Source organism: Ambystoma mexicanum, chromosome 14 (assembly GCF_040938575.1).
Source record: "Ambystoma mexicanum isolate Mex_15411 chromosome 14, UKY_AmexF1_1, whole genome shotgun sequence".
In the NCBI taxonomy this organism is placed as follows: Eukaryota; Metazoa; Chordata; class Amphibia; order Caudata; family Ambystomatidae; genus Ambystoma; species Ambystoma mexicanum.
The window spans coordinates 609,796,578-609,817,115 of record NC_090940.1 but is presented as its reverse complement, the minus strand read 5'-3'; the positions used below and the strand labels follow the sequence as shown (position 1 = coordinate 609,817,115).

At 45.7% G+C, this 20,538-nt stretch overlaps 1 pseudogene; it reads left to right on the top strand.

Moving 5' to 3' along the window:
• The first annotated feature begins 431 nt into the window (after positions 1–431).
• Positions 432–9,969, top strand: LOC138527226 (Y-box-binding protein 1-like; annotated as a pseudogene).
• Positions 9,970–20,538: the final 10,569 nt, after the last annotated feature.

Here is a 20,538-nt window from a genome sequence, read left to right as displayed (position 1 = left end):
TAAGCTGTGCGTCTCTGGAGCGCTGCGTACCTGGGGTTTCAGTTGCTGGTCTCACTGGTGACGCCAGACTGGTAGTTTCCAAACCGAATGTAGATATCGCAACGCTAGGAAGCGACCCCGACCCAACCCTAATGGAACAGGGATGGATTGGAATCACCTCCCAACGCCACTGGCTCACCTCCCTGTGGATTACAGTGACGTCGGGACAGTGCAAGCACTGACAGGGAGGTGACTAGGTTGAGCTGGTGCGGTCCGGTAGAAAGCCACAACTGGAGGACGAGAGGTCTTCAGCACGATCCACCAAGGCAGTTGATGATCCGGAGGGCTGGCACCCAGGGCCAAAGTGACAAGAAGTTCAAGGCAAACAAGGAGGTCAGGAAGAGAGAACGGACCCAGGAACAGGGAGACCCAAAGAGAGGGAGAAGGCCAAGATGGGAATCCCCCCCAACCTCCTAAGAGCCACGGAGCCAAGGGAGCTAATCCCAAAGGAATTGGACCCAGGGAAGGGAGAGGAACTGGCGGGTAGCAGGAGTAAGGCAGCCCGTAGTCGGGACAAAGAAACAGGAACCAAGGAGCAGGGACCTGATGCGAGGCACCAAGCGACGGTAAGTGGGGACAAACCGCGTTAAGACGCGAACAGTAGAGGGCGGGACGCTATTTACAGCGTCCAGCACGAAAGCGAGGCGTGGACCGCTAGCGGGACAGCGCATGCGCGATGGCCGAGCGGGCACCGGAACGAGGCTTGGAACACAAGCTTGCCTGCCCGTTCCTGGTTACCCGCGGAGCTCGCGCACGCAAGCGAGCGCCGACCCGCTGCCCACAGCCACGCTTCCCAAGCTGGTAACAGGGGTAGAACCGCCACGTCCGGGAACGGATGCGGCGAGAAGGCCAGGTAAGTGTCCTAACAGCGAGATGTGATATTATGAATCCAACCTTGGCCCGGGGTGTAGAAAAATAGTAGGGTTTAAATGTGAAATGCACCAAACAAGAATCAAGGAAGGATCACAGTTTTAGAGGAACCGCCATATTTGTCCACTATGCCCCATATCAAGGCACTTTCCTGGAACGCCGAGTCTCTGGAGAGCACAAGTTGTTTTAGCGCAGCATTTTCGGCTTTGAGGTTTTGCACCTCTGTGGTCAGTTCTTGCATTCCTCTCATGAGGTCCTGGACAGCAGCCTCCATGTTGAACTCTGTATCAGGTCTTTGTCATCTCAAACTGTCACACTCAGCCTCTGTTCTCACCTGTTTGCCCTTGGTCGTCTTCTTCTTTGGAGGTCTTTCAGCGTTCTGGCACGTCCTGGATTCATACAGGTAAGAGTGGTGATCTTCCGTATCCAGTGTGGGGACCATAGGCAGTCTCAGAAGGAGACAGGAGTTCAGGATTCCAGGAAGGTAAGAATCAGGTAGTCTATATCCGGGATGAAGCACGGAACCAGGAAGGGAACAGCACAGCTCGCAGAGGACAGGGGGATTGCAGCGAGCGTGGAAGAAACGGGTTGGTTTCCAGGAAGGATGGAATGAGCGGCCTCAGGTGGAGGCGAAGGCTGCACTAGAACTTCAGGAAGGAATAGGAAGGGAAAGAATTTCGGATGGTTGGTACACGGAGAAGGAAGGAAACAGCGAGCACGCTAGCCGCAAACTCGAAAGGGAGCGTTGAGACGCACAGCGCCGCGTGACGTGCCCATTTTCTAGGAAGCCAGAGTTCTTGCGTAAACGCTGAACCGCTACGTGCCTGAGCCGGCGGCCATGTTGGAAGGATCGCGGCTCCAATGTTGCGGTGCACCATGGACCAGGAAGTCCAAAAGGGGCGTAAACAGCGAATCATGACAACGTCTCGTGATAGCGTGGATGTCAAGGTTGAGTTCTCCTAGGAGGTGGCATATGTCAGAGGAGTGTTTGACGGCAGAGCGAGAGTTGAGGGTGGCTAAGTGGAGCAGGTTGCCACTTCTGTAGGTCTTTCAAGGAGGGGTTCAGGAGTGTGGAGCACCCATTGGAGGTGCCAGTGGGGTGGCAGAAAGAAGAGTGGCAGGAGAGGGGAGGATGTTGATGAGAGACGGAAGACGTCTATCGGGAAGGAGGAGGTTGGGCTGAAATCCCTGGACCATGACAGTGCCATTAAGGTAGACATTAATGATGACCCTAGAGGACAGGAAGGATGCCAAGAGTACCTCACAAAGAGTGCCACCATTAGTGGGAGAGGAAGAGAAAGGGGAGAGCAGAGAGACCATAAGGGGGATCCAAAGGTCCTGAGAAGGAACGACAAAGAGGATGGTGATGAAAATGTGTCTAGTGGAAGCATTGACATAGGTGTCCGCGATGGGCAGGCCTGAACTGGAGACCAGGAGATCCTTCTCATACTTTTTCCTTCCGGACTTCATCAGAGCGATAGGATAGGTGATAGAATAGAAATTAGAGAAGATGGGGCAGATTGAGAACATCATTGAGGGAGAGTGCGAAGAGAAGGAATGGGGAGAGATAGAGGGGGGAACTGCAGAGCATGGCACCAACTACAACAAACAGCAATGAAACAAACTAGAGTTAAGTGTCCAGGACGAGAAAGGGCCTAGGTTACATTCTATAACAGAAAACATGACACCTAGATGCAAGTTATTGAGACAGGGGGAAGAACATAGAAAGAGGGCTAGAGGGGGAAAGGCCTAGTTTATTCCAGAGCCCTAGTTTATTCCAGAGCCCTGTGCCATAGAGAGGAAGACAGATGGCCTCAAAGCAGAGGCAAGATCTGCTCCCACACCATCCCATTGGAGTGACCAGTTGGCTGGACAAGGCCTACTGTAACTGAGACACTGTTATCCAGAACCCTGCTCACTGGAGAGGGAGGAACCCTACAAGTGTGCTCTATGACCCTGCTGGCTGGAGGTGCAGAAAGAAAGGACTTACCTCACCCGAGAGGAACCTAGATTGGGGCTCCTCAGCATCAAGAAGTCAAGGAGCAGCACTATATATTGTTTCGCCACTTTGATCCGTTTTCCTGCCAGCTCCAATGCTTTGAGCTACACCAGGCAACAACAAGAGCTGTTTTTGAGAGTCACCGCATTTTGATCTGCTGTTGAGCCACTGAATCGACTCATCGCCTTTGTGCCCTCCAGCACCTGCGAACCGTTCGCCACTGAAGCTAGTCTGGCAATTGTGCGGTAGGTGCTGGCATGTTTGGCTGCATTTGGTTACTATACTACTATACAGAGCGATCTCTGCCTGCAGCATGTTAAATATTGCCTACACCAACTCGTAATTCACGGAGGTTGACTTTACAAACCTAAGAACATTCTTATTCCAAATCCTAAAAACAGATCGACTTCAGTGAATATGGAAAGTTTCCACTCTTGTTTTATTTTATTTTCACAGTACGAACATACGATAGTTAAATGTGTTTTCTTTAAAAATACATCTCTTAAATATGACATTTCCCTTTATCTAGACTCCAACATATAAACACAGTACTAACTACCTGTTACATGGATGCCTTTCCACAATAACATTTGGTACCAGTCACATCTGCAGGACTGTAGATGTCTGCATGTTTGTACTGTTGCTCAAAGATTTGGTTCACAATACTTTTGGGCATTCTTTTGGACACTGGTGCTAGCATAGAGGGGAGACAAATTGGGCGTCAAAAGATCTGTGTTGGACAGGAACGCAGCAGCCAGACAATCAGACAGCACGTTTGTAACTCTTGGGAAACCAAGGCCTGGAAAAATACTCTGTACCCAGAATGATAGGATTCTCTTCAACATACGTTTCTCTTCCAGGCATGCGGGGGAATGGATGCAATTTGGGCAGAGTCCCATGGTGTGCCAATCCAGGCTATTTCTAGTGCTGTAGCCAGGGCAGATCCACATTCTTTCACCGGGCATTGCTGCTTGAACTTGCACAACCAAGTGTGAAATTAATTTGCTACTGGAGTTTTGAGCTTCAGCTTTCACTGGAAAGGGATTAATTGGCAACTGGAAATAAAATTGTAATGTGGTGTGCAAGGAGCCTTATTAGTGGTCTGTGCCATTCTTTCATAAGCCCATTCATCACTGTTTTTGGAATGCCACAGAAGTAAGTACTGGGATGAGGAAGAGGTACAAGGAGGGAATGTTGTTCGGATTACTTACCATTACACTTCACTCTCCGCCCTCTAATGGGATACAGTAGGCCCTGATGTATTAAGAAGAATGATGCATTGAATGACACTGGTGGTTTTATGCTCGCAGTAGAAAAGGGCAGGATATGTTACGTTTAAAAATAGTTCCTATCATTGAGGTTGGTGCCTCAGAAGTACTGTGACGAGAAACAGTAGGACTACGAGTAAAAAAGGTTACTGTAGATAATTAGGACAACAGACCCTATTAAGACGTACAAGACCTGCAGCTGAGTAGAAGTGAGAATGGCTTTCAAAGTGCAAGTCTCGCACCTTACGAGTGAGACTTTAGGGCACCTGTCTGCCTATCCTTGGAGCCCCTTGTCACAAGTATTTGAACTTCTGCAATGATGGGGGCATTTTGCTGTAGGTGGTGGGATATTCATTAATGTGACGACATACAGAATATCTGTTTCTCTCACTTCCCCCAACTATGCACATCTAATTTCCTCCTATCTGCCTAGGACCTGAATATTAAATTATAGCTCCATTACAGGGTCTCTGGCTCTGTGTGTGCTTTGCTGCAGGCATGGAACAGGGCATGTAGCCTGGAAAAGCTACCGACTTCTTCTGTCCAAGCCTAGATAATAATCTGTTCGTTTATGTGTGTGTGTTGCTTACTTAGTGGCCTGTTTTTATTTATTTTTGTCACTACGGATGTCTGGTGCTAAGTGCTTAATGCATTTGCACTCAAGAGACAGAAGGCCTCGGGGATGGTCCCCTGAGATAAGGCCTTCGCCTGCCTTCGTGTTTACCTGTCATAATTAACCATGCAGCTTATCTACCTCAAACAAGCCTGCCAGGCCTAGTCATGTAAGACACCCACCAGGCGGGTGCCCCTCTAGAAGCCGTGTTCTCATAGGTTAGGTGAGATTTGCAAGGCACAGGGTTTGCCATTTCCGTGGCTTCTTGAAGCAGACGAAGACCAGACATGATTTCACCAGAGATGGACTGCCCTATTTCTAAGCCAACTGGAGATTATTTCGACAAAATTCATGTCTCCCACCTGGTTTCGTTTTACTACATTCTAAAATATGTATTTTTATGTTAAAAGTTCGTGGGCCATTCAATTCACAACGTGCTCCCTAGGTGGGAAGTGTGTCCAGTAATTCTATTTATACCGGGCAGTAGTGCTGATCAGACATGTTAAACCAGCATTCGCCAGAAGGGTTTCCGGTCGGGTGGTACTGCTTTTTTCACCCAGCCCTTCTTCTTGACACTATGCCACTCTGCTAGGTTCTAAGAAGAAGAAGAAGAACTCACTATCACTGTGTGGCTTCTCCTCTAAGAACAGCCCGCCCTTCTACGCCCCAACCACTCTATCTCCCCCACTCCCAACTCGCCCTCTCTTCACTCGCAACGTCCTGTGACGCACCCCGGAGGCGATATTATGCACAAAGAAACCCCTACATACATACATACATACACGGGATTATGCAGAGTACATGTACATTATGAACTAATTGCATTTTTAGATCACGATTACAAAAATGCAACCCACTAATAAAAAAAGCAAACGAGCAGATTCATGAAGTTGAATTTGTGACACAAAAATTGGAGAATCGCGCCTAGATTTACATTTTAAAAGTTCTAATTTTAACCCAACTTCATGATTAGGTAGAACAGGGAATCTACCATGGCAAGCATTTCATATTGATTATGTTATAAAACCTTGTTTAAAACGTAAAAGACTTTATAAGCATCCAATACGCTTTAGGGCGGCATATAAATTCTTATAAAGTTATTAGTACTGTTCCCAAAATCCCACAAGTTCTTATAAGCTTCTTACAGGAATCTTATCAGGCATTCATTCATTCGTATGTGGGGCAGCATTTCAGCAGTGCCTGAGCTGTACAAACGAACCATGAACCTAGGCAAGGGCCTATGGTAACAAGTCCAAAAGGGAGGCAGAAGAGTCCGAAACCGCCAGCCATCTCTTTCTTTGGGAAATACCACAAAATATGTCTTAGTTGTTTTTGTGTTTTTTTCCTTTCTAGAGATCGGGAAAGAAACTAGGTTAGGACAGGATTTTGGGGCAGAGGACTGTATTTATGTTGAGACCTCCGTACATTATGATGAGCATCATTTTATTCTGTTTCTGATTAGAATAGGGTTTATAGGCCCCACCAACTCCCCAGGTATAGGGAAAGAGTAGGTCTTTTTTTAAATAAAAGACTAAAAAACATGTCTCCATGTCAGTCTGCCGATTATGACTTAACATAAACGTCGGAAAAAAGACACATACACACACAAAAAATAGTGCGACGCGCGTCCCCCGAGTTGAATGCAGAGAAGTGAGTGGCGAGTAGGTAGGAAACAGGTGTTGGCTAAGGGACTTTGGGGGGTATGGAGGGAGCCGCAGAGTGGGACAGAGGTGCGGGTGATACCCCTCAAAGTATAGAGGACAAGGGTGCAGAGAGGGAGAGCAGCCTTCACGAGGAGACCCTCTCCAACATTGGGCAGTTGTGAGCGATTTTCACTTGTAGATCTTCAGACACTCAGTTACCTCTGCCTAGATAGCACACTTTTTGCTCCAACGTGCACAACTCCCCAAAATCATCGTGTTCACTGGTGACCTTTTCTTTATTTACATCACTCTGCACCTTGGATGTAGGAACCCCAACTCCCGTAAAGCAGCAGTGTATTCACAGGTTCACTTCTCTTTATTAGGGCCTCCAATGTTCCCCTGATTCACTTGGTTTGTCATTGTCCTAGGGCTCCTTGGAGTGTTGCATGCTGGATGTTATCAGTGTCTCTGCATCAGCTTTACATGCCCAGTAGCTTCCTCAAACCACCAATTGCAAGGCTTCAGGCTTTGAGGGTTCATGGCTCAGAAGACCACCACTAAATCCACTTTAACTCTAGTTGCCTCGCTTTCTGACCCCTCACTCTGCAATCACCCCCTTCTTCTGTGATACATATTCCATTTCACTGCCTGGTGCCTTTGCTCGCTAAGATAGATATTTACTGCCATGGAAATACTACGTTCTAGTTCACCACACAGGGAAACCTCTTCATAGTTAATTAGGAGCACCTGGAGAGGGCACAGGATAGTGATCACAAGACTTATCTTCACTGCTAAGATACTACTGAACCATGCATTCTCTGAATTATGGCAACTGGTTAAATTAATTGCCAAGTCAGATCAAGGTTCCAGCACATTATGTTTGAAATGGTGTTAGGTTAATTCCCAAGTATTTTACTATCCTCTTGTCTTACTGGAACTCATCTCGCCTAATACATTCCCTGATCATGTCAGATCTTTCAGCTATTTGCATAGATCTTGAAGAAACCAGATCATTTTTCTAAACATTTCAATTCTTGCAAGATCCAAGGCAGAACAACACTGCATAGAGTTATAGTTTATATAGGATATTCATAAAGCCAATGCCCTGAATGTTTAGGTTCTTAATGGTTCCCTTGTTAATGCAGTTATCTGGGGGATAGCAATGCCCGCCAAGAAGTACCTCTCAATATTGGTATTGTGTCAGTCGTTTATTAACCCTAATATTTGTGCATGGATAAATAAAGCTGGCCATAATCAGCTCAACAAAGTTATCAGAACAGCGAGAGTGGAGAAAAAAGTGAAGGAACTGAGAGTGCACCTGAAGAAGGCAATCCTCAATAACAGCGCCCTTTTCATAGGCAGCGTTAACTACCTTACTACATGCGAAGGCCATATGGCGTCTACCACAATACGCTCATCCTTTACAGAGGGAATTACTAAAGGATGCTGATAACCAGGGTGCCGGAGAACAAGGCAGACCAGTGAGACAAAATATGTTCACAGGTTATAGACCACAATTCCGCAGGGGCCCTCCTCGTCAAAGACCACCTTGAGGGGACATAAATGAAGAAGATAAGGACCCAGGCCACCTCAACGTCCAATGCAACACTCCAAGGAGCCCTAGGACAATGACAAACCAAGTGAATCAGGGGAACATTGGAGGCCCTAATAAAGAGAAGCCCGGCCAACTATCGCCCAATCTCCATCACTCCATGCCTGGGCAAGCTCCTGGAGAAACTGGCCATCTCCCAGCTTAATTTTCATGCTGAATCTGTTGGTAGTCTTCATGACCATCAGTCTGGCTTCAGAGCTGCCAGAAGCAGGGAACCTGCTCTCCTGAACATCCGTGAGGACCTGCTCTCAAACCTTGACTCCAACACTCTGTGTGTTCTCATTTTGCTCGATCTCTCTTCTGCCTTTGATACTGTCAACCATGCCATCCTGCTCAACCGTCTCTGTGATAACCTGGGTATCACTGGTCAGGCTCTGGCGTGGCGGACCTCTTTCCTCTCCAATCGACCCTCCCAGGTCCAACTGGGGTCCTTCCTCTCTGACATCTTTTTTTCTACCTGTGGTGTCCCCCAGGGATCTAACCTCTCTCCCTGGCTGTTCAACCAATATCTGGCACTCCTTGCCCACCGCATCGCCGCTCTCTGCCCCAACTTTCAGTGCTATGCGGATGATACCCAGCTCATTTTCAGGCTACCATCGGCCTCCTCCCCTCCTTCCCTCATCTCTGACTGTCTGTCTGCTCTTCAGGAATGGCGTGCCGCCAACGACCTCTGCCTTAATGCCAGTAAGACTAAGATTCTACTCATCAGCACATCCACTCCCTCCTTCCCTGCAACTCTCTGGCCGGCCTCTCTTGGCCCTCCTCCTACCTGCAAGGCAAAAAACCTCGGGGTCATCTTCGACTCCACACTCTCCTTCTCCCCTCACATATCTGACCTCTCTAAGAAGTCACACTACCAGCTGCACCTCCTCAGAGGTATTCTTCCTTTCCTCTCCTTCCCCCAGAAGCTCACTGTCTCCCGAGCCCTGGTTCTCTCGAAGCTGGACTACTGTAACAGCCTCTATCTAAATCTGCCTGCCTCTACTCTCCGCCCTCTGCAACTTATCCAGAACAGGACTGCGAGACTTGTCCTTGGCCTCAAGCTCAGGGATCGTATCTCTCCGGGACTGAAATCTCTACACTGGCTCCCAGTGGCTGCGAGGATTAAGTTAAAAACCCTCTGCATTGTCCACAAGGCCTTCTGGGGCCTAAATACCTTCAACTCTCTCTTCCTAAATATCTTCCTTCTCGAACTCTTCACTCCTCCGTCTCCAACTCCCTCAGGGTCAGCCGCTTCTCCAAGCAACGATTGGGGGTAGATCTCTCTCCGCGGGAGGGGCCTCCCTCTGGAACGGCCTTCCTGCCTCCCTGAAACTTGAGGAGAACCATCTCCGGTTCCGGAAACACCTCAAAACCTTCCTCTTTGCTTCTGCCTTCACCCCCACCCTCTCCCCTGCTAAATTCTTGACTGAAACTGCATTCAACCTGCAACTGGGCCACTCTCCACTTGCACTGCCTCCCTGGCAACCCCTGCACTGCCGGACTGTCTCTGTATCCCGACAGCCCCCTTTTCCCAGCACTTGTCTGCACTTAACTTGCACTTGCCACTAGTCTGGCCCTATTATTTATCTGTTGTTCCACTACCCTGTACTGCACTCTCCCCCCTCCCTTTTCCCCTTGCACTTTTCCCTTCCCTCCACCCATGCACTTGCGCGATCTGAATGACACCTGGCCTAGTAGGATCGTTGTCTGTTTTCCCTTTGTTTCCCCCCTTCCTGCCTCGTCGCGCCTTGAAACACTTGTGTATAGGCGCGTTACAAATGCCATATCATATCATATCATAACTTCGGCATCGTGGTAACTTCAACTACAGACACAGATGCCCAGAAAATCCTAAACCACAAGATGGCAAAGAGACCAAAACAACCGACCCTCCAGCTAAGAACACGTCTGCTCCCGAGGCCAAGCAGGGCACTGCTGAGTAAATATCGGCTTGCCATCTCAACCATAAACCAGTTTAGTCATCAAAAAGAATGAAATTCCAGCAATAAAAAATTAACAAAGAATTCGAACTGAAGACCTTAAGTGCTTGCTTGCTTTATACAATTGACCAGATAACCAGAACGGTCTGCATTATGTATGCAACACGAACTTTGTATTGTTTCTACCGAAGGTCTTTTGGCAATGACAAACATGTTTTAGAAGCCAATTTTCCTCAATACACCTTTTTTAAAGGTTTTTAAAGTTGTTTTGTATCTGATCAAATTGATATTTTTAACAACCCTATTTTTAATTTGTATGGAATTTGCACCCAATTTTTTCAACGTCAACCAATTGCAAGCATCTGTTATTAAAGATCTTAAAGTATGAAAAAAGACAAAAACAAATTTGTTTTAAAGAAAACGTTTTCTACTAGGTTTTGGGCATAGCCCAATCAAGTCTATCAAAGAGCAGACAACATTTATTAAACGTTTTTTTCAAATAAACTAACCAACATCAGAAATATGAATGCAAAGTAGACCAGGAAAATTAATCATCAATGTATGCATCCCTCTCCCTCCCTCTACCCTAAATCCCTAATCACTCTGTTTCTCCCTCTCCAGATGGGCTTAATACTTGCTGGCATTGCAGAACAGACAGAGGCTGCTTGAGACACTTTAAAAAAAATGTTTATCAGATTTGTAGCTGGCTATGAAAGAAGTGAAGTCTGTTGCTTGGATATGACATTCTATTGGTCTAGTGCAGTGGCCTTCAAACTAAGGAGCTGCCAATCCCAGGGGGCCAGAAGGATGTCCAAGGAGCAGTGGCACAAAGCCCTTTAAAAAGGAATTACGGTTACTGTCTTTACCAGTTTTAGCTTGAGGAGGAAGCCTGGAACTAATATTTTTAATCAAGAGGGCTCAGTATAAAAAAGGTTTGAATGGCACTGTCCTAGTGGGATGGGAATTAGCCAACACTGGCAAATTGGGCTCTCTTTATACCTATACTAGCAGTACCACACGGTGTTGCACGGGCCTGTAGCTGACATGCACGTGGGGGTCTGCTATAACCTTCTGTATGTTTTATTGTGTCATAACTTCCTATTTTTGAAAAATTGCAAAATTGTCACTCTCCAGAAATCACCTATACTGATAGCACAGGGCCAGACCCTGCTCCACCCTGTGCAGAGGGAATGGGTGGTGTTGGTCAAATTTCACTATCGCCTGTACACCCCAGACTGGTATGCCGACCTTTTGTCCTAACTTCCTATTTTTGGAACAGTCGCAAAATCAGCAATCTCCCAAAGTCGCCTATACTGAGAGCACAGGGCTGGACCCCACCCTGTGCAGGACAAAGTCGGTCAGATTTCACCATTGCCAGTACACCCAAGACAGGTATGCCGACCTCGGGGCAACATTTCAGTCCACCAACTGTTGTGGGGCTGGGACCAACAATTGCAAAATCAGCAATCTCCCGGAATCACCTATACTGATAGCACAGGACCGTACCCCACCCTGTGGAGGCTGAATGGCTGGTCAAATATTCTGACAGACCAGAGAAGCAGCTTCAAGTCATGACTGAAGAGCGAGATGAAAGTGCTGATGAAAACCCGAACACTTCAAACCTCCGTTTACCATCCCCAAATGGACCGCCTTTTGGAAAGGTTCAACAAGAGTCTGAAACATGTTCAGATACAATTGGCATCCAAAGAAGGAAGAAACATAGACGACCAGAAACCCTGGGCCCTTTTAACAGTAAGGAGACCCCATAAAAAACAACAGAGTTTTGTATGTTTGAACTGGTATGCAGGCAAAATCCCAGAGATGTCCTGGATATTCTGCATGAAGAGTGGAAAGGTCCCAACTGCCGACAGATCGGAGATCACCCAGTGATCATAAACACCAGAGAGAATATGGAGATGGTGCGGCTGTTGGTGAGAACTCATATGGAATAGGCCGAGGGCAGTCAGAGGCCCAGAGAGGTCAAGAGAGAACATACAATCAGGAAGCTTGACTATGTACTTTCCAAGTGGGTGATCAAGTGATGGCCCTGTTACCCATGACCCAAAGCAACTTCTGGCCAGGTGGCATGGGCCAAATACAATCGCCAAAAAGATCGCCCCAACACGCAGATCGGAAGAAGCCATCACAACTCTACCATGTAAAGAAGCTTAAGACATTGAGAGAAAATAGCAACCAGCAATTGCTGGCGCTATATGCAAATAAAACCACGAAAACGCTTCTGCCTATGGAAGTACAAGGCATATCCTTTCCACTCATGCTAAGTATTGAAGAACATAAAGATCTTGCCCAGTGGATTTAAGAGTATGCCAGTGTATTCTTCAAGAAACCTGGATGAGTACAAGGTATCGTCCACAAAATGCATCCCCCCACCAGGGAGGATCATCATGCTAAAACCATACCAATTATCAGAGACAGAGAAACAGATAATTCACGAATTAAAAAGATGCTTGAATTGGGGGTGATAGAAAAATCCCACAGCGAATGGTCATCCTCAGTGGTACTTGTGCCGAAACCTTATCAGACATGGAGTTTCTGTATGACTTTAGGCGGTTGAATGAAATCTCTCAGTTCGATGCCTACCCCAGCCCAAGAACTGACAAGTTAGCCTAGAGACTTGGACTGGCTAGGTACATTTCGGGCCTCTGTAAATTAATTTGTGATTCCAGTTGGGGTAACAGCAAGGTGTCCCTGCAAAGAGCAAAGGTCAAAACCGAACAAAAATCTCACATTGGTCTGCAACCAGCTAAGGAAAGCACACCTGATGTCTTACCCCCTAAACATCATCAAGCTCAGCCCTCTGTGAAATATTTGGGATTCCAGTTGGGCTAACAGCAAGGTGTTCCATCAAAGAGCGAAGGCCAATACCAACCAAAAAAGTGTGCAGAGGTCTATCATGAAGGATATACAGGCCTTTCTGGGATTGGTGGGCTATTACTGCTGTTTCAAAACAAGGTTCTCAGAAACTGCAGGTCCCCTAACAAACAGAAGGAGTATCCCAACATCATCAAATGGGACAATGAACCCAGAAGGCTTTCGAAACAGCTCAACAGGCCTTATGTACAAATCTGATACTGATAATACCAGACTTCTCTAAAGAATTCATCCTCCAAACAGGTGCCTCAACTGTGGAATTGAAAGCACTATTGTCTGAAGCTGAAAATGGATAGGGAAAGCCTATTGTATACATCAGTTGGAAACTAGAGCCTAGGAAGATTAACCATTGTATAATTGAATTGGAGCCCTTGTCATCAAATGTGCTATATATAACCTATACCTTACTGGTTGAAAAATTTAAATTGGTGACAGATCATGCTCCGTTAGTCTGCATGGCCTACGTCCTTAGATGGTTTCTGGCCTATCAGCCATTCTCGTTCACCATAGTACCTCAGGCGGGAACTAAACAAGCCAATGTAGATTTCCGCTCACACAATCCCCAGTCAGGTAGTGAACAGGGAGAAGAAGAGAACTTAGAAGTAAGGATGAATGTTTGTGACAAGGCCAGTAACTTGGCCTTGTCAAGAGGGGATGGGAACTATTCTCAGCCTGGGGTGTAAGGCCTACCAGGCAGCAATCCAGAACCAGTCCTATCCCTGAGGTGAGCGGTGGCAGTTGAGGGACAAAATTGCTGCCCCCTTTGCCAGTATCTTATTGCTGACCACTTTTATTTCCAGACTTAGCCGCAATATCAAAAACTACCCAGTGTCTTTCTGCTGCTTTCAGAGCAACAATGTCCGATGCAGAAGGCAAGAAAAAACAAAGGATGGAGAAAACGGAAGGAAGATCTGAATTAGGGATAAAGTGAGCCCCACAATGAAACCGTCTACGGGCTCAGAGAGAGATAGAGAGCGGCGCAGCAAATCCAACATTCACAACTGAGGTGCTCCTTGGCGGGGAGAAAGCAAGCCACACAAGCAACCCACACCCGTATGCGGGGTCCCGAGGATCTTGCAGGCCAACAATGCTATACTGGCGATTCTGTGCAAAAATAGAGGCCCCTAACTTCTGGGGACGGAAACTGAAGCCATACACACCCTTTCCCAAAGGACTGAGTCAACATGAACATTAATACTTGTCATCCTGGGCCGCTATCTCCATTACACGATAAGCCTAAACCGGAGTCTGTGCAGGAAAAGTGGGCAGGCGTGGCCCACTATTTATGACTTTCACACATGTGTCCAGAGTGGGCCAAGCTAGGGCTAGAATGGCTAGGCAAAGGGACCTAATCAAGACAAAGGAAGGGGCATATAAGCAGAGACAGGAAGCAGGAGGTGCGGGTTACTTAAGTGAGGTCAGAGGTGGAGGACGAACAAGAGACCAGCAGGAGGGAGGAGTGACAGACTGTGGAGGCGATTTGTGGAGCAGATGAGGTATTGGCTAGAGAGTGGAAGTGGTTCTGGTAGTGTGGCAAGTGTCTAGATTGGATAGTGTAAGGAGTGATTGTAAAGCAAATGGTTACTGGGTGAAAGGAGGGCGACTGAGTAACAAGTAGTGGGAAAACATTAGAGAGGTAGAAGATTATGGGGGTGAAGGGAGAGGTTAGAGCGAGCGTGCTAGACAGAGACTAACTCAAACAGGGTATTTGAAAGGCACAATATCTATTCCCTTTAGAACACTAACCACTGGATTGTGTAGAGAGAATACAAAAGACCCGAAAGGAGTGTAGTGAAAGAGTAACTGGCTTTCGGGCCCCCCGCTACATTAGAGGAAGATAAACTTAGATAGTATGGGTCAACCTTTTCTATCTACTAACCTAGGTTCAGGGACGTCTGGGTTGGAGTGGAGGTTTAACAATAGAAAAGAGAAAGAGTGATGGCCACAGATCCCACAAAATATGTAAAACTCTTGAACTGCCTGTGGGACTGGGAGGGATTCTTGAGCCATCTGTGACAAAAGCTTGTAGGCAACCCCGGGCATCAAAGTCCCTCCAACCTCTACAGATGTTTTATGCAGTGTGACTTTGTTAGAGCGGTACATTCTTCCTTGGAGGAACCTCTGTAAAATGGCCGAAAAATTCCCCTCTCATCTCTGCTCTTGGGGTAGTTTAAGGAGCACAAAAGATATTTTGGTCTACGCTAGTGACATTGCAGGTTTTATTAGTGCACGGTTCAATAATTGTACCGTTGTTGCCTCACAAAATTAGCTAGTCTTCAGCAACTGTTAATGCTGTGCGGAATAGGACTGCAACTTGTCTGCCCAATTTATATGTTGGGAGCAATCTTTGAGGATTCCTTGTTCTTCTCAATGGTTAAAGTGCTGTTAAGCAACATTGCAGCTACCTGCTTGCTTTCATCAGAAACTGATGGAAATTGAAAAGTCAACCTCTTAACATTTTGCTTTAAGCACATGGGTTTCTAGTATTAGGCATATGGATATCATAGTTTTACCTCCCTCAGGATATTCCATTCAGGTGGCCAGGGAAGGGCCATAGCTTTTGGATCCCGAACCTGCGGGTGGATAAGCAAGGGAGGATCACCTGAGTGGAGGGTCACGAGGGATTGGGAGGAGGATACCCAAAGGCGAGACATGGTATTTCCCCAGTCGCAAAAATAACACAACCTACTCTCCCTCTGCCTTCATGGGGTATTTTCAATCTCGCACAACCATCTCCCCCTGCCCATTTACAACAAATACTGAGACTGGGAGGAGGCAACTAAGAACAGTAAACATTACCCACAGAAACAACATGGGGGAAATGAGAGCAACCTACCATAGAAAGAACTCAAGTTGTCCCACTAATAGGGTCAGGCATTTCATAATGCCCACCCACACCTGAATCCACTTGACTATTTTTTCCACTATAAAAGGTGTGGTTACACAAAACCTACCATAGAAAGAACTCAAGTTGTCCCACTAATAGGATCAGGCATTTCATAATGACCACTCACACCTGAATCCACTTGACTGTTTTTTCCACTATAAAAGGTGTGGTTTCACAAAACCTACCATAGAAAGACCTCAAGTTGTCCCACTAATAGAGTCAGGCATTTCATAATGACCACTCACACCTGACTCCACTTGACTATGTATTCCACTATAAAAGGAATGGTTTCATGCAGGTGAATGAGCGAGGTGGGGAGGCATACAGGACCAGAGAAGCCAAGGAGCTGGGAGCTGTAGAAAGAAGGTTCCGGAAGAGAACGGCGTGTCACAACGCAGCAGTGTCTGTTTAATTGCTCATTCCCTTGGGCCATGTGTGTTGCCAACGGCTATCTGAGGGGCTGGTGTTGAGAACCTGACCTCGAACCAAAGCATCCAGGAGAGACCGCACGCCAGTGCTACGCCACCCAGTAAGTTTTGCATGAAACTCGGGAGCGTGCGGGTGGCTGGGGTGGGAACAGAAGATAAGCACTATTTGTAAAGCGGCACAGAGCGGAAAGCAAGAAGGACAGTTTAAAGAAACAGAAAGTAAGAAAGAAGGAAGCCTGAATGTGTTCCAATCATCTGCTGCTAAATGCTAGCAAACCGAAGGTTGCATTATTTGGTTCAAAATATCAGTTGCAAAAGAATATGCAGATATAATCACCATGTTTTCTGGGCTCGCAACTGGAGTTCTCCCGGAAAATAAAGAATCTGGGTTGTATCTGGGAGGACAACATAGGATGTGGAGCACAGGTTAGCGCTAAGGTGCACACTGTGTTACACAACCTTCAAATACTCAGACAGAGCCTGCCGTTTATAGCAGAAAATGACTGAGCAACAGTTATAGGGACTCTTACCAATTCAAGATTGGATTATGGAAATGCACTGTGGGCGGGAATACCATGATTCCAGCTACGAAGACTGCAAGTAGCGCAAAACGCGGCAGTCAGACTAGTGTTTAGTGTGACAAAATCATCCCCCCTCTCCAACCTACAGAGATCCCTACATTGGCTGGCGGTGAAAGAACGCATAGAGTTCAAGATCCTCTGTATCACGTTCAAATGTATGAACCGGTTAGCTCCAAGTTATCTGTCGGGTAAAATCGGGTGCTACATCCCAGCTCGCCATCTACGGTCTAGCGTCAAGAACTTGTTGAATGTACCACGGTCTAGATGTGTAAGTAAAGGGGACAGAAGATTTTGTGTTTACGGACCAAGACTCTGGAACAATGTTCCCTCTAAGCTGTGCACATGTGCGCTTGCCCAGCTTCCTTTTGGTTGCCGCTAAGAAGATTTTTAGTAGTGCACACAGACAATTCTCACCCATCCAAAAAGATTTAATAAGGCACATGCCACAGCAATTATCTGAAATTTTCTTTCTTTTAAAATAAGCAACTAGTCTTGATATTCTGCTAATTTGCATTACACTACTATGCACCTAAAATCCCTAACAGCAAAATACAACACAAGAGGTTAAAAACTAATGTGAAAAACTAGCTCCATGAACAGAAGAATCTAACCAAGATATACCTGCATACATTAACCAAAAATGTTCCCTCCCCACCCATGACTCCAAAACCTGACTCTACCACAGTTTTACCTTATGACTCTAACTTCTGCCCGAGAGTACATTAAAATACTACTGGATAACCTTGACTCTTTCTCCCTTGGCTCTGCGAAAGGTTAGCAGACATGTACCTACATCCACTTGTTTTATGTTTGTTGTAACATGAATAACGTTCACGTGCCAGAATTTCTGTTACTCATTGTGCCTTACCAAAGTGTCACCCAGACTACATAATCGAACTACCAGCTCAAATATCGGATACAGACTGTAAGTAAGCAGGCTACTTGGATGTGTGACCAAATCACATACTTCCTCTTCTTTATACATATGTAACGCAAGTGCTTTGAAGCGGCCCCATTGTAAATTAACGCATTATAAAACTCAAATGTTTATTTGCCCTCTAAAGATTTTGACAAGGCAAATGTGATGCTCAGCATCTCCTACCTTAGCATTACTAACATTGCCCTATAAGTGGAGAGCAACATTACAATATCATTCACTTTGCCTACAAGGGATAATGGGTATGGACTTTGCCTGGGATTACTCGTCCATAGTAACAGGGCACCAGATATTCAGACAGGAAAATGCTTTTCACACAATCTGCATCATTTCCAAGTGTTAAGAGTTCCCTTGGGCATAGACATTCACACATTATATGGTAATTCGCTTCTATACAAAAATAATTTCACTGAGCACTTGTGTAATCCCACACAGTGATATAAGGGTGGGGTATGTTGTAAACCATCTTGTATGCACTGCAAAAGAATAGTATACATGCAGAGTCATGACGTTCTCAAAATGCACATTATATGTGAGGCATTTAAATATGCCTTGCTTGCAAAGTATTGTGGGTCTGCCAATAACCCAGTGAGTGTTTACTGCTACAATCCCTAATTTTTTACAGTTCTCTATCAACTAGTATTGGAGCCAAGCACAGGGGCCGGGGAAGGGTATGGGTGGAAGCATCACTTGTTGCGGGTGATGAACAAAACAGCAAATTTCAAAGACCAAGTCAGACGTTTCGGCAGTACACTGAAGGAAGTGTGTTGTGTGTTTGCTAAAGCATAGAAAATGCTAGTACCCATCTAGACAACAGCACATTCTTTTTCTTTCTATGCAAAACTGCTCAGCGATTTTCAATATAACCATGTGTTCTGTGTGTGCAGCCTCTAGCATCTCCCTGCATCGTATACACAAGAATTGATGACCAGAATTGATCACGAAGAATTACAAACGAGGGATCTATAGCTTCAAAAGAAGGCACTCAATCAATTGTGTCTCTGATGAATTGATGCAATTACCTTAAAAGGCATATATTTGTGATTTTCCTCAACATGGCTCCATAATACACCTCAGTAAGGCTCTTATTTAATTTTATCTAGGATGTGGTGCAGAAGGGTGGGCAAAACTATACACTATATTATGTGCACTGTCATTTCACTCCCTATGTCAGGGGTACAAGCAGGGCTCTAATTAGATGTTGCTCCCTACTTGGAGTCACATGATTTTTCAGGGAGTAAAAAAGTAATTAGCTTTGCCAATAGGAATACTTTCTGCTTATTAAAAGATGTTCTTTCGCCATAAAATTCCTTTTGAGATTGGGCATTAATATTATTAGAGTTCCTTCCTTCCTATGCCACTGCTCTACAGATCACTCATTTGAAAAAATATCAGTGGAGCTTTGTGGTTGAAGCAATGAGATGTGCATTGTTTCTCGTTTTTTGTTAGGCACATTTTCCTTTTTTAGGGAATAAAAATGCAATGTGCATATGTCACGTTAGCTCTAAGGCTGGTGTTATCACTATCCACAGGAACACGTAATGTGGATAGTAATCAGAGGCACAGGAATTTTGGATCATCATATTCTAAGGTGCACTTACTCTGATACAATTATCATCTTTACACAAATCTTTAGAAGCATGTTCTTCTGGCCCTTGAATTACTTCATTAAAGTGGCACTTGAACTCCTTTCAACAGGTTTTTGACAAATTGCTTTTAATTGCCATTAATCTATCGGCAAATGTATTCAGTCTGAGTTTCTTAACAGCCACATCAGTTATGACAAGAGATATTTGTGTTTTGTAATACAAATAAGTGATTTTCCAGTGGCATAAAACATACAGGGCCTCATTACGACTTGGGGCGGTATCCCGGCATAAATCCACCAGAATACCGCAAAACGAATTGCTGTTACCACCACTTGGTCCAGAGGAATTTCTGCCGGATTACAACTGGTGGTGGCGGTGTAATTCCCCATTAATATTGAATCCAAATTGATGGCCTGCATGTGGCTTTTTTTTGGCAGAATTATTGCAGCAGAAATTACGATGATTTCAGCGTTAAATTGGAGGATTTACCTCCAGGATTTTCCTCGAGCCAAATCCTCCACTCCAGCCCCAACATCGTAATATGGCGTAGTGGTAAAGTTGGCGGTAATGGTGTTAACGCCAACTTTACCACTTACCGCCAAACTCGTAATGAGGCCGACATTTTTCTCTGTGCAGAAGTACGTTTGCAAGGTACTGTGGCAGATATTGAAGTCTTGGACTGGTTGATGAGTTTTCTGTATAATCACAAATGACCTAGTATTGCAGTGGCTGGGAAGAGGAAATTCCTTCCTGAGCACTCTTCGGGCGACAGTAGCTCACAAAGTGGCATACCTCATTAGTCAGTTGAGCAGATTGAAAATAATCTGCGCACAACAACCAACAGGTTCCGCACATAGAGAAAAATAATTAGAGGGAACATTGCTCTGGAACAACCTCCGGAGAACTATCCGAAAAATAAAAACCCTCACAGCATTCCGTAAAGCCGTAAAGACGTATCCGTCCTGCTGAGAGAATATCATCTGGTATAACTATTGAATGGTGTATGGTTGTTTCTGCCTGACTATAGCTTTGAAGAAGCCTTGTTGCTTTTTGTTTTTGACATCAGTGCCCAGACACGATTAAGTTCGTCAGGTGCACAACATAAATAAGTCAAATCAAATTTTAATTGTAGTGGCAGGCCGATTGTGAGAGAAAAGAGAACTTCTGGCATACAATTGGCTGAAGGTCAGAACCAGCCACCATAAGGCAAGAAAAGGGGGACTAGTCTTACCTAGGCCGAAGTTTATGCTGTTTTCTC